The sequence below is a fragment of the Poromitra crassiceps genome (genome assembly GCF_964638095.1).
Source record: "Poromitra crassiceps genome assembly, chromosome: 11".
Taxonomy (NCBI): Eukaryota; Metazoa; Chordata; class Actinopteri; order Beryciformes; family Melamphaidae; genus Poromitra; species Poromitra crassiceps.
Window position 1 is genome coordinate 53,597,451 of NC_139643.1, and position 14,564 is coordinate 53,612,014.

At 43.7% G+C, this 14,564-nt stretch overlaps 1 protein-coding gene across 1 annotated transcript in view; it reads left to right on the forward strand.

Annotated features, from left to right (window-relative positions):
- Positions 1-14,564, forward strand: part of LOC310785653 (tropomyosin alpha-1 chain-like) — a 79,126-nt gene that overhangs the window by 1,101 nt on the left and 63,461 nt on the right. The gene's annotated exons all lie outside the window — the stretch shown is intronic.

Genomic DNA, 14,564 nt, shown 5'->3' on the forward strand with positions numbered 1-14,564 from the left:
CAAACTGTTTTAAAGGAGGGAGGATTGTAGTGGGAGCACTGAGGGTGTCAGGTGCGACTGTGTGGCAAAGACAAAAGGCCAGGTAGGACGGCCCCTTAGCAGAATCTTGCTTAGGGCCCCTGGGAGGTCAGGACCGACACTGCCCCATACACTGAGTAACCTTGGGAACAATACTATCCGGAGCAATAATAAGGACCTCAGTCTTGTTGGGGTTTAACTGGAGAAAATTATTGGCCATCCACTCATTAAAGGAGAATTTCGTTTTTTTACACCACGGTCCTTATTTCCAGCTTAAAATATGATCTTTTACTCACCCAAATAACTTTGGTTTCATTCGGATGTCCACAGACGATTTTGAGCTCGGAGTAGCATCCTCAAACAGGCTATAACGGGCGCAAACGGGGCCACATGCATGCGCTCTGTAAATAACACATTTTCTGTCACATCGCGGTTCATTATGGCAGTATCTATATGCCAAGCTAGGCTGCTAAGCTAACAACAACATACTGTAACAGACAAGTCAACTCTGACCTGCCCCGGATGTGCTTCAGAAGAAGCAGTGAGAAGCGCTTCTGTTAGAGAAACCACAGAAGAAGAACATAAGCACTGTAAGCCCATCCGGGGCAGGTCAGAGTTGACCCGTCTGTTACAGTATGTTGTTGTTAGCTTAGCAGCCTAGCTTGGCATATAGATATGATCTGATGTCAAGATTATGGACGATTCAATTCAATTGCCGCTCGTCTGGAATAAGGCCACATATCGACAACAACAAACAGCAGCGGGAGATAAAGCGGAAGGTGTTATCTGTGATGGACACTCGGACAGCAAACAGCAGGCTGTCGGCAGTCGGGAGCACAAGAGGTTAGTTAGATCGCTAATTCATGTTCTCATAATTATATAACAACCGCAATGAACCGCGATGTGACAGAAAATTTGTTATTTACAGAGCGCATGCATGTGGCCCCGTTTGCGCCCGTTATAGCCTGTTTGAGGATGATACTCCGAGCTCAAAATCGTCTGTGGACATCCGAATGAAACCAAAGTTATTTGGGTGAGTAAAAGATCATATTTTAAGCTGGAAATAAGGACTGTGGTGTAAAAAACCGAAATTCTCCTTTAATAGCAGACAGACAATTGGCAGAACAGAAAGAGCCTAGTCAGAGAGAGAAGAGCCAGAGAGAGAAATTAGTGCAGGGCCCGGCCCACTGTGCTCCACCAATCACAGATGACCACACAGCGAGCTCCACAAATCAAAGACGTCAGTAATACACTTTAGAATTGTGGGTAGTGTAGCACTTCTACATGACATCGAATACAATTTTTTAAAAATAAACATGGATGATATCAGACAGACTAGTGGCTTCTAACATATACCATTGTTTCAGGACTAGCTCGCCCGTTGTAAGTTTACCTTGTTGGTTATGACATTATGGCTAAAAATCAAAATCTCATTACAGAATATGAAGGGGAGAAAACTTTTCTGGAACCGAGGTGTCATGTGACTGTTGAGCTCTAGGACCGCAAGTGTGTCAAACATGGTAGCGTGTATAGAGCCTATTACAAAACAATTCTAGCCACTTCCACACCATCTGAACTCTGTCTTTCTCTACTTCTGTTTATGGGTCTGTGTCTTTCACACACACACACACACACACGCACGCACACACACACACACACACACACACACACACACACACACACACACACACACACACACACGCACGTTCCCTTATTATAATCCTGCAGACAATGTCAGCCAAGAGATGTGTATTAATATCCCGGTGGGGCCGAGCAGGGGGAATAACTAGCATAGTCGCACCCCGATCCCCCCCCCTCCTTCCCCTCCCAGGCCCGTTCCTGTGATTCCCAGCCCCCCTGTACCCATCCATCACCGGGACACAGCCAGCTAATGGCATGGCATCCCAGGTGAAGGAATAGTTACTGGATGCAATATTCTTCCCCATAATGACGAAGGCTTAAATTGATTGAAAGGTAGCCACGACTTTAGGCTGAAAGTGGGCATGGCTGCAGTTGAGCATGCTGAGATGCTGCCACATTCAAAGTATGTCTAAAAAAAGGTATTGGATGAAGTACTATTTGTATCAGTCACTGGTATTGGTATGGTCACAAGTATGGATATTGATACATTGTAGCTACTTGGATGATACTCATACTTTAAAAAGTACATTATCTGTAGCAGTTACTAATTTCATCCAAGTATTCGGCTCAACCTTCTTGCCTCCTTTAAGCCTGAGGGCAAACTCGTGGTTTCAGTCATGAATTAAAGCATATTCAATCTTGAACACTGCGTTTACTCAAGTTGAAAGTAAGTAGTGCCATTTTGTAAAGTGAAATCTCAGCCATTTCTTGCACACCCCAAACACGGCATAGTAAACACTTAGTGCACTTTCAGAACATAGAATTAGCCACAGTTAAAATCTTTTTTATTTATTTATTTTCCTCTGCTGGGTCGTACTAAACCAGATTTGGAACGCTGGTCTGGGCTCCCTCTCTCGTAGGTCGTATCAACTAGGGATGTTCATCAGTTATCGAAAATCGATAATTGATCGTTAAGGAATGGAATCGATCATGTGGAATTCTTATCGATTTTGTTATTATTATTATTATTATTATTATTTTTTTTTTTTGCGGACTAGGTTTGGGTGGAATTCGTTCCTCCTCGCCCCACTCCATTGCACAGCCGACTAACGTGAGGTGGAGCTTCATATAGTCTCTAGTTTTCTGGCTGGGCACGGGCCTTTGTGCCAACAAAACTGTTTTAAACATGGGGAATTTGCACCGGGGACAGCAGAGTGTTGGAGAGGAGACACATTGAAATAAAGAGTTCATTGAGGAGAACACGTTGTCTTTCGTATTTTCTGCCATAGGCATTCATTTTGTAAAAAAAAAATATATATATATATATTATTATTAATTTGATCGATAATCGATAATTGATCTTTAATTTTCCCCGATTTTCGATTATGGAAATTTTTCAAAATAAACATCCCTAGTATCAACGCCGTTAAAATGAACATGTTGCCTACATTTGTTTACTTTTTTCAATCAGTACCAGTTTATATAAAAAATCATTCTTTTTTTCGTTAGATCAAATTGTCTCATCATTTATTTGGAATGGTAAAATGCCTCAAATATGTAAAACTGTCCTTCAGAAACCCTGTGCAGCTGGTGGAATGGTCAACTGTCTCTCAAGCATCTGTACATTCTTTTCTCTGCTCATCACTCTCTGGGCCTATATCAAAATTCACACTCAATCCAGTTGTATGTGAGTCTATCAAGATTTGGAAGCAATTTAGACAGGCCTTTGAATTCAAAGATCTCTACCCCTATCACAAAGAATCATGCTTTCCCTCCTATTTCTTTATTCTATTACTTTTGAACTTTGGAGACTGAAGGGAATTTCCACTCTGGAGGACCTATTTATTGAGGACACCTTCGCATCTTTCAATCAGCTCTCCGTTAAGTTTAATCTATCCCCGCTCACTTTTTTAGATATTTGCAGATTCGTGACTTTACTCGTTCCAACTTGGGTCATTTTCCAGTGCGTCCGCCTAAAACCCTATCAGTGTTTCCCCTAGAAAAATTTTGAGGCCTGGAGGGATTTCGAAACGTACCTCGACCGCAATGGTGAGGCCGTCGCTGGCGACGCTAAACTTTTAGCTAACCTGTTCACATCTATGTTTGCAATGGCATCCCAAGTATCATCATACTATTATGGGATGCGATGCGAACAGTTGTATTATGGGATGTGCGTTTTGCAGGGAACGACACATTGACATATTTTGGAACAGCGCTGCACGCTGGCACGATGCTCCTAAAAGCAAAATGCTTAATTGTTTTGAATGATTTGGCATCTTTTATTACTGTCGACACTGTCAACACCAGTATTGCTGTATTCTAATAATATGCCATAAAGGTTTATTGAAATTTTGGGGAGAGCAGAAAAAAAAGAAAAAAAAAAGAAATCTGGCCTGGCGGGCCTGCCAGGCCTGTAGAATGGTAGGGGAAACACTGCCTATTATACCAATTATATCTACACGTAACCCTGCTGTAAAAGGTTATATCAGTATACTTTACCATACAATCAAACCAATACTCTTGACCAAGTTCCACTGGAACCCCTCAAAGAAAGAAAAAACATCGCATGGATGCATAACTGGGACGTATCCTCAGTGATGTACCCTGGGGTCATAGGATGTTTCGGGTCTCGCAACATCATACACCCTCGCCCAGGTGACCCAGCCGGGGCTGGCCAAGCCCCAACTTACGTCCCAGTAGCTACCCACGGTCAGCCCTATAGGGAGGGTCGAAGGTGGTCATGCGGTCAGGGCCACTCAATCCGCTGCTCCGGAACTACTCTGCCGGGACCGGGGGAGGGAGAGAGCTCTGGTACGTAGAGGGACCGAGCTCTGTGGGTTGCCACCCGGCCGGGTTCCTCCCTCGTCTCACCAGGTCTACGACCTGTGCGCTGCACCAGACTCCCCCGCTCCAAACATCTCATTCCGAGGTGATGGTATCTTAGTGGACACCATGCAGTACCAGTACTTGGTGGTACTGCAGTCTCCACTTGCGGCTTGAATGGCCCTCCTAAAAGGCCTCTCGTGGGTTTTTGGGCTTCTTCCTCACGGAAGACGCAGGCCCATCAAAAATAGATGGGAGAACGACATGGAAATATTCTCAAATACTCTACTGCCGCATGCGCTAGGACGCGTCATCAGTGATGTTATCTGGGGTCGTAAGGTGTTTCGGGTCTGTCAACATCATACACCCTCGCCCAGTAGACCCAGCCGAGGCCAATTAAGACCCCGACTCGCGTCCCAGAAGCCGCTCACGGATCAGCCTTACTACTCTGTCTGCAACGTTGCCCGCGGGAGGGGTAAGAGAGAACGCCCAATCCGCTGCAATAGAGTTAGTGCTACGCCGCAGTATTGGCCCTTCGGTGCATGGAGGATCTAGGCTCTGTGGGTTACTCCCGGCCGTGCTCCTCCTTTGTCTCACCAGACCCTCCCGTGGCAAAGGCAATCCAGAGGCTGAGAGGATGCCTCAAGGACGCCTCAAGAGGGCCTGTGCGCGCTGCACGTCATTTACCTGCGTCGAGCACCTCGCTCTAGCCTGAAGGACCCCAGGCCGCGCCGATCTTTGCGCAGATTTTCAGGAGGCTAATCCTTAGCGTTTGTGGATTTCTCCCTCACGAGAGAGCCAAGATGGGGTGCTAATCCCATCCCGTACCGGTTGCCGTCTCTCCGGCCGTCAACTGTCTCTCCAGCTCGTCACCAAACTATACTTGGTTGTCACCTAGTCTTTCCTAAGTGTCACTGGCCAGAGGCAAGCCAGGATTCTATATTCTCAAATACACTACTGCCGCATGCGCTAGGACGCGTCATCAGTGATGATGAAATATCTATTTCTGACAAAGTTTGGGATCTAATAATCAAGAGAATACACACCTCTACAATAGAGGGTATGCATGTGATGTCACAGAGGCAGAAGTCACTGTGGGGTCACGCCCACTGAGTCACAGCAAGACTGAGCTTGAATGCAGTAATCAGCCTAGATAAGTAACACCTGCTGCTCAGGGAGGAACTTGACACTCATTTTGACACTCGTTCCCGATTGAGGGGGCGTGTTCGAGTGGGTGTGCATACCCTCTATAATATATGCATGAGGCATAGGGTTATTCAGTTTAAAGTGGTCCATTGCCCTCATTACTCGAAAGAAAAGTTGGCTAAAATGAACCCAGAGTTAGACTCAATGTGATAGATGCTACCACCAGCCTCTTTCATACAGTATGTCCGGGTCCTGTCCGAAATTAATTCAGTTCTGGCAACTCATTTTTGAGGCCCTGGCCACTGTCTTGCAGGATCCTTTAGAACCTTCTCCTTTGAGTGCCATTTCTGGGGTCGTTCTAGCTGGTGCACACTTAAATGCTACACAGTTGAATTTATAGCCTACACCACTTTACTAGCTAGGAGATTGATACTGTTCAAATGGAAGGAGGCTTCCCTTCCCACTTTTGCACGTTGGATTAGGGAGGTTATGCAGTCATTAAAACAAAAAAAAAGTCAGATATACCATGAGAGGATCAGTATCCATATTAGGGATGTTCATTTTGAAAAATTTCCATAATCGAAAATCGGGGAAAATTAACTCATTGAATGCCAATGACGACAGCTGTCGTCAATTCAAATACTGACGTAGAGTGCCAAAGACGACGATTGTCGTCAATTGCGTTTTTTGACGGTGGGACGTGGATCAATCCCTGATACATCTCTGGTCCAACTATTGTAGCTATTGGAGGTCTATAACCTATTTTACAGAACCCTTAGGTGGCGACAGTGCTCTCCACATAACAGAAAGGCAAGGAAAAAACAAAGAAGAAGTCGTTATGGAAACGGAAATCGCATCGCATCCGTATGCATCGATATGCTGAAGCACGTTACTGCAGCTGTGCCTGCAGCAGCCAATCTGCTCCCACAATTGAGCCGCTCCGTGTCGGTTGCGACAGCACATCCGCACATCCACACCGTGGAGTTGTTATTATTCTCAACTGGAAGCATCGTTGCCGGTGACAAACACACGCGGAACGCTGTAAAAAAACTGGATGTTGCGCACCCTTCACTGTGCGCACAGCAAACTCAGCAGAGAGCCACCACAGACAGGAGGAGGAGTGTGCAGTTGAGGCGAGGCGAGGCGAGGCGGGGCGAGGCGAGGCGGGGCGGGGCGGGGGGGGGGGTGCATGCAGAGCAGCACGCAACACCCAGACAGACCCAGGCAGCAGGACAGGATTGACAAACGCAAGCCAGAATATCCGATGCCCACCAGCAGCAAATCAAGACCAGCAAGAAGCTGCAACCAGCAGCGCACGCAGGGGCCAGCGCTGCTGGTTGTAGCTAAAAATATTATTCTGCCAAACAAAATTCCCTGGCCTAAACTGTTTTATTGAAGGAAATTATTTTTGAGGTGTGACTACATTAGAAAAGATTAGCTTCAGAGTCAGTGATGTGCTTGAAATGTTTAATTTCACAAAAGGCCAATTATCTCAGCTTCTAGAAAAAAATTGCTGTTTTTGGATGAATCAAGCTATCTTCTCCGGCTCATAACTAAAGAACGGAAAATGGGATCAATACACTTTTTTTTGCAGATGATAGAATAGAGTCTCATCGTTCTTTGTGCGTGTTCAGTGTTTACATAGTAATATCACACAATATTCTGTGGGCCTCGAGAAATCACTGAAAACGCTCTGAAACTCTGGCACTGGGAGCGTCCGTTCTCCAAAAGTGGCTGGCACTCAATGAGTTAACGATCAATAGAGGGTATGCACACCCACTGGAAGACGCCCCCTCAATCAGGAATGAGTGTCAAATTGAGTGTCAAATTCCTCCCTGAGCAACAGGTGTCAGTTATCTAGGCTGATTACTGCATTCAAGCTCAGTCTTGCTGTGACTCAGTGGGCGTGACCCCACAGTGACTTCTGCCTCTGTGACATCACGTACATACCCTCTATTATCGATTATCGATCATATTAATAATATATATACAGTATATATATATTTTTTTACAAAATGAATGCGTATGGCAGAAAATACGAAAGACAACGTGTTCTCCTCAATGAACTCTTTATTTCAATGTGTCTCCTCTCCAACACTCTGCTGTCCCCGGCGCATGCCCGTGTGAATTATTTAAAACAGTTTTGTTGGCACAAAGGCCCGTGCCCAGCCAGAAAACTAGAGACTATATGAAGCTCCACCTCACGTTAGTCGGCTGTGCAATGGAGTGGGGCGAGGAGGAACGAATTCCACCCAAACCTAGTCTGCAATTTTTTTTTTAATTAATTAATAATAACAATAATCGATAAAAATTCCACATGATCGATTCCATTCCTTAACGATCAATTATCGATTTTCGATAACTGATGAACATCCCTAATCCATATTTTATTCAACATGGAAGACATTTCTTGATTTTGTAGAGGTTTGAGTCGAGATTGATTCGTTTGACTCTCACCTTTTTACTTTACCCCCCGTAGTAGTAGTAGTAGTAGTAGTAGTAGTAGAAAACTTTAATGTCCTCCAAGGAGGCAATTTGTTGTACAGCACAGTACATGAGGACACAGACACATTGAAATAAAAACATACACAACTCATAAAAATCATAAAATCATCTGTAGTGGTCAAAAATACTACAAAAATACGCAATAATGCTGTGTATTAAAGTGCACGTGTTAGCAGCCCTGCATATTTAAAGTGCACGTGTTAGCAGCCCTGCATATTTAAAGTGCATATCTGATAACAATAAAACAACAAATAAAAACTTCAGCTTCCCTGAAACTCACATCTTATTTAGCTGGATGATTGACATGGGGATAAAGGAATGTTTCGCTCTGTTGGTTCTGATCTTGGGGTATGTGTACCTCCGACCAGAAGGGAGTAGCTGAAACTCTGCTGACAGTGGATGGGTTTTGTCTGAGCAGACCTTGTCTGCCTTCACGGTCAGCCTAGTCAAGTACAGGTGGTACAGGTCAGCCTGCTGTTGCCCCATGATTTTTCCACAGATCTTAACAATCTTTCCCAATTTATTTTTGTGAGTAACTTTGGAATGTCCGTACCAGCATACAATACAATAACAAAGAATACTCTCAATAACTGACTTATAAAAAAGAGTAAGAATTTTGTTATCAACGTTAAAAAAGCTCAATTTCCTAAGGAAATACAAGCGCTGTTGGCCCTTCTTAAAGATAGCATCCACGCATTGGTCCCAAGATAATTTGTGATCTATAATCAGACCAAGGTATTTATATTCTGTCACCACCTCAATCTCCTCTCCTTTGATCATAGATGGGGTGGATAGTGGAGGGTCTTGTCTAAAATCAAAATGAACCTCTTTAGTCTTGGCTATGTTCAGAGTCAAATGTGAGGCCTCACACCATTTGACAAAGTCATTTAGAACTGGGCCGTGTTCAACTTCATCGTGTCCCAGTAGGCTGACCACGGCGGTATCATCCGCAAATTTAATTATATACTGACCAGGGTAACTGCTACGACAACAATCTGTGTATAAAATATATAAAAAGGTTGACAGCACGCTGCCCTGTGGTGTGCCAATAGAGGTGAAACGCACCTCTGACCTGGTACTTCCCACTCTTACCCTCTGTGATCTGCCTATAAGAAAACTCAGAATCCATGCAATTAATTTTGCGTCCATGTGGAAACGTTCCTTCAACCCTGTTTTTTGGTGTGTGTGTGTACGTGTGGGCAATGTAACTCTCTGCACTATCTTGCCAAATGGTGTGGGAATATGATGCTTTTATGTGTCTGTGGGGTGGGTGCAGTGCCGCTGCTGGCCATTTGGGTGCCCTAAGCATACATTTTCTCATTGTGCCCCCACCCCCTACCAAGAAAAAATCCAAATGCAATCTTCCGCTGTTTATCTCCCTTTCTGAACAACACCCGTTCTGATCATTATAGAGCAAGATGATCGCTTCCACTACACAACGCAGTATTTACGTAGGCTACTTTACATATTTGCGGGAATGAGAGGAATCTCGCACTTGTACTGATGTCCAGCATGACTGGTGACGAGGGAAACGTGAGTTTGTTTACTGCGTCACATGTAAGTAACGAGGATATCCTGCAACTTTCTTTTAAGGGGGCACCGTGGCCAGTTCAAAAATGCCAAGCTGGCCGTGTGGAGAGTTAATTTTAGAAGGGGCATTACCAAACTGCGGGGCATCCACCGGTCTGTTTGACCGTGGTATTCCTGCACTGGATGATGCCCTAGGCGATACTTGGTGACCTACGCTCAACGCGTTGTGCGCATGTAGGGAGCGGCGGCCCTGGGTGGGTGTGTGGGTAATGGGAGGCGTACCGGAGCTATGAGCCCATTGTCTACTCCATAATCCCTTTGTATCACCTTGTATTTACTTTAAAAACTGAAAATAAACCTTGTTTAAAAAAGTAAGATTTCTTTTTTGAACGCCACATGATAATTTAGCATTTTTCTTGCTATGGAACCTATTACTTTAATCTTTAAATATGACTCTTTTTCCAAAACAAAATGTTTGCTAGACCTCTGAGCCTTGCTTCAAAATTTGACACATACTTGACCTTTAGCAGTTATGGTAACCTTGCTAGATGCCACTAAAACCTTGCCCCTACCGCCTACAGTATGTCTTTGGCTGTCAACTTCAGAGTCAAATGGAGTCAAATGGATTTGTGACTAACAGTGCTTGCTCCATGGCAGTAACAGCTGTTGTTTAACTGCATAGTGACCATAAGAAGGAAGTAGAAATAAAATAGGAAGGCTATTTTTAACAATGCTTTTCTATAATATTCACTTTGAATTGAGGGTACATGTCATGTCTGGTCTATTCTTGTTTTTAGATATTAACTCATTGAGTGCCAGCCACTTTTGGAGAACGGATGCTCCCAGTGCCAGAGTTTTCAGAGCGTTTTCAGTGATTTCTCGAGGCCCACAGAATATTGTGTGATATTACTATGTAAACACCGAACACGCACAAGAACGAGCTGGCTCTATTGTATCATCAGCAAAAAAAAGTTTATTGATACCATTTTCCGTTCTTTAGTTATGAGCCGGAGAAGATAGGTTGTTTTCAGCGTTTTCAGGCTTTTCAAATTATTAGCTGAGATAATCCGCCTTTTGTGAAATGCAGCATTTCAAGCACATTCACTGAGTCTGAAGATAATATTTTCTGATGTAGTGACGTAGTTGTTGTGTGATGCCCTGCGTGCACCACCCCCCTCCCCCCTCCCCCCGTAAACTCCTCCCCACACTGCACACAGCCTCACGCAACCATTATATTTTCGGAGTGCTGCGTTTGTGTGCTGCTGTCGGCTCTCAGCGCCACAGCAGGGAAGAGCCAACCCGGATTGCTGAATGGTTTGGCGTCAGGGGCTGCTTTCCTGGCTGCTAATCGGGTGGAGAAACTATACAGACAGACAGACAGACAGGGACAGAGGGGCTCAGTTGTGAGCGCGGATTGACTCCTGTTCGGAGCCAATGTCAGCTCCCGCGACAGAGCAAATGGCTCTGGGAGCATGCATCGGTTTGTCTTTGATCCACGGCTTTTAGGCTGTTTCTCGGACCTGTCTCTAATCTGGACTGCACCGAGCAAGCACTGTCGCCACCTAATGAGTCCGTAAAATAGGTTATACACCTCCAATAGCTACTATAGTTGTACAGGAGCTGCGGAAGGCTTTGATCGACGTCCCACCGTCAAAAAACGCATTGGACGTCGAAGGACGTCCGTGGCATTCTACGTCACTATTTAATTGGACGTCGAAGGACGTCCATGGCATTCAATGAGTTAAGGATGCCAAATTATGGAGATTTTCACCTATCTTTATTCAAGAACGTGGTCGATCAATTTGAGAACATGATTTATTCATGTTCAGATTTTGTGGCTTTTTCCTCAAACCAGCACTCACCCTCCATTAGCCCCTGCCCATGCTCAACTCTGTGCTTGCAAAAAAAAAAAAAAATCCAGACGCAGAGAATAAATCCAAGAGCAGAAGTTTCACAAGCATATATTCACCTTATCATTTGCCCATATCAAGCATATAGCAGCAGTTTGACTGCAAGGGCAGGAAATCAAGATAAAAAAAGCCATTGTGAGTTATTAGATTAGAAACGAGGAATTAGACTTAGTACAAGTGCAGTGCAGCGTTCGTATCAACAGCAGAAAATGGAGCAATACAGAAAGCAATCTCAAACTATACAGTGCAAAGTCCTTTAAAGTGATATGGGGGTGTGGGGGTAGTGTCCACGGGATAATGTCCATGGGGGGGGGGACCCCAGCCTGTTGTGCTCAGGGGGTATCAGGGGGGTAGTAGGGCATAAATGAGGGGTCCACGTGCACCCCCTTTATTTATTTTTCTAATCTGGATTTTCGGCATCCATAGGACTTCTAAAATAAAGATTTTGATGATCCCAAGAAAAAAAACTGTCCAAAATGTGTTTTTTTCCTGTTTTATTACCCCTTATCAGACCCGCGGGATTACTGGTAGGAACGCTGGCGAGACTGTCTTTCAGAGACTGTGATGTGCTCAAATTTTGAGCTAGGGCAAAGGTATCATTTGAAACTAGACAACCTAAGGTTTCCAATGGGATCAGGCTTGTCATGCGAGCTTGTCGGTAAGGGGGGTACCGGTAAATAACAAAATACTTAAGTTAGGCAACATTTTGGCAAGGAAAAAACTACCATGACCATTTTCCAAATGGTCCCTTGACCTGTGACCTTAATATATCTTAATGAAAATGGATTACATGGGTACCCACAAGCCTTCCCTGTATAGACATGCCAGATCTATGCATGTCATGCAGTCTTGGGCAAGAACCATGCAGTTGTTTGCATCAGTAGGCCTAGAAAAGTGTCATTTCTGCCTATTACAAATATGGTGTATTTGATCTTTTCTGCATACTGGGGTCCCTAAACATAATTTCATAAATTGGGTATGACTGGAGAGCTGACACTCTTGTGGATCCAATGAGCCCAATTGTAGGCTATTTATGTGTTATCTTAGTCCCCAGAGTAGCTATTTCATTGTAGTGAGACACTTTTCTGAAACCTTACTGTATGAAAATCAATAACCTATGGTTACCTCTAGGATATTCATAGCATCATGAACCTTTGCAACCACAAACTAGAGACATGGTGCATGCAGAGATGTATGACTTTATTGTTTCTGAGCAATTTCCAAAACAGAAGTGCTCTAGTAGAGGAAGCTTTAGTTCTAATATTCCTCTTCATCATGATTCAAGTCAATGTTCTCATCTTGCTCTTCTTCCTTCTCTTTGCTATCTGCCTCCTTATCAAGTACAGTAGGTCAACCAGAGATGGGGGCATGGTGGGTCCGGTGGTGCATATAGGCTCGAGTACCCCCTCCTTGTTCCTCTCCCATCCCTGGTGAAAATCAAGGTGTAATTTATACATCTTCTGTTTATGAATAAAAAAAGCAAACACAATTAACAATTGAACCATACTTGCCTGATCTGGGTCATATGGCTTGGCCCGCTCAAATATATGTGTAGCTGCATGCTTATAGCCTGCCACCCTATGGTTGCAGCAATCAAGATGGGGTGAGAGACAGCACTCTGGTGGTGGGAGACGTCCAAGGTCCACATTCGACGTATCTCCTCTTCACACGCACTGCATCAACTTTCTTCTCATGGCCATACATGAGGCATGTGAAACCTTCCAGTTCTTCCTTACAGCTGCTTGAGAGACACCATTCCATACCAAGTTCCCTGAAATGGGCAAATGCAGTTTAATTTCAAGTGTTATTTAAATTAGATTAGATTAGATCTCTTAGGTCATCTAGAGCTAAGGATGTCATTGGTATGAGCACAACCTGCCTAAAAGAGCTTTCTGCATCATTAGTCCGTCCCATTACCAAAATTATAAACCTCTCAATTATTGAAGGAACATTTCCAAGTATTTGGAAATTAGCTGCTGTTTCTCCAATATTCAAAGGCGGGAATCGCCTCTCTACCTGTAACTACAGGCCGATAAGCATTTTACCTGTGGTTTCCAAGGTTGTTGAAAAACGTATAGCCGAACAGATAATTAAATAGTTAAATAGCAGTTCTTCCCCATTGCATCCAATGCAATTTGGCTGCCGCAGTAACCACTCAACTGAGACAGCCAATTGCTTTTTTATAGAGAAAGTGAAGTCTCTGTTAGATAGAGGAGGGGTTGTTGGAGCTGTTTTTCTGGACCTGAAGAAGGCTTTCGACACCATTAATCATGAGGTTGTCTTATCAAAATTGTCCACTTTAAATTTTTCTTCAGATGCTATTAAATGGATAGAGTCATACTTGACAAATCGATCTCAGTTTCTTAGAGTGAGGAATTTCCAATCATCTGCCATTTCCACAGGGATCCATATTGGGTTCACTTTTATTTTCATTGTATGTTAACGATCTGCCAAATGTCTGTTCCAATACCAACACCTTAATGTATGCATAATGATACTGTAATATTTGTTTATGGTAGCAACGCAGCTCAAGTTGCTGATCAGCTAACAAATGCAATGCAACATATTACAGCATGGTTAAAGCAAAACTGCCTCCAACTAAATGTATCCAAAACAGTGTCTATGTTTTATAGCAAAACTAAAAGCCGTTGCGCAGATGTATTTGTAGCTAGGGAGACATTAGAAGTTGTCTCTGAGTTTAAGTACCTTGGAGTGCTGATTGATAGCAATTTCTCTTTTAAAGCCCATATTAAAAAAGTCTGTAATCGAGTTAAGTTCAACCTTGCCAAGTTTAGATATATCCGTAGTTGTATGTCAACAGAGGCTGCAATGATGTATGTGCACTCAATGATATTCTCTCACTTCACATATTGCTTGACAACCTGGTCTCAGGCAAGTAATACTGCTCTTAAACCATTACACTCCTTGTACAAACAAACCCTCAAAGTTCTTGACAAAAAGCCCAAATATTATCATCATTGCAAAATATTAACAAAATACAAGTTTTTAAATTGGGAAAACCTGATTAAATATACTGATTCCTGTCTCATG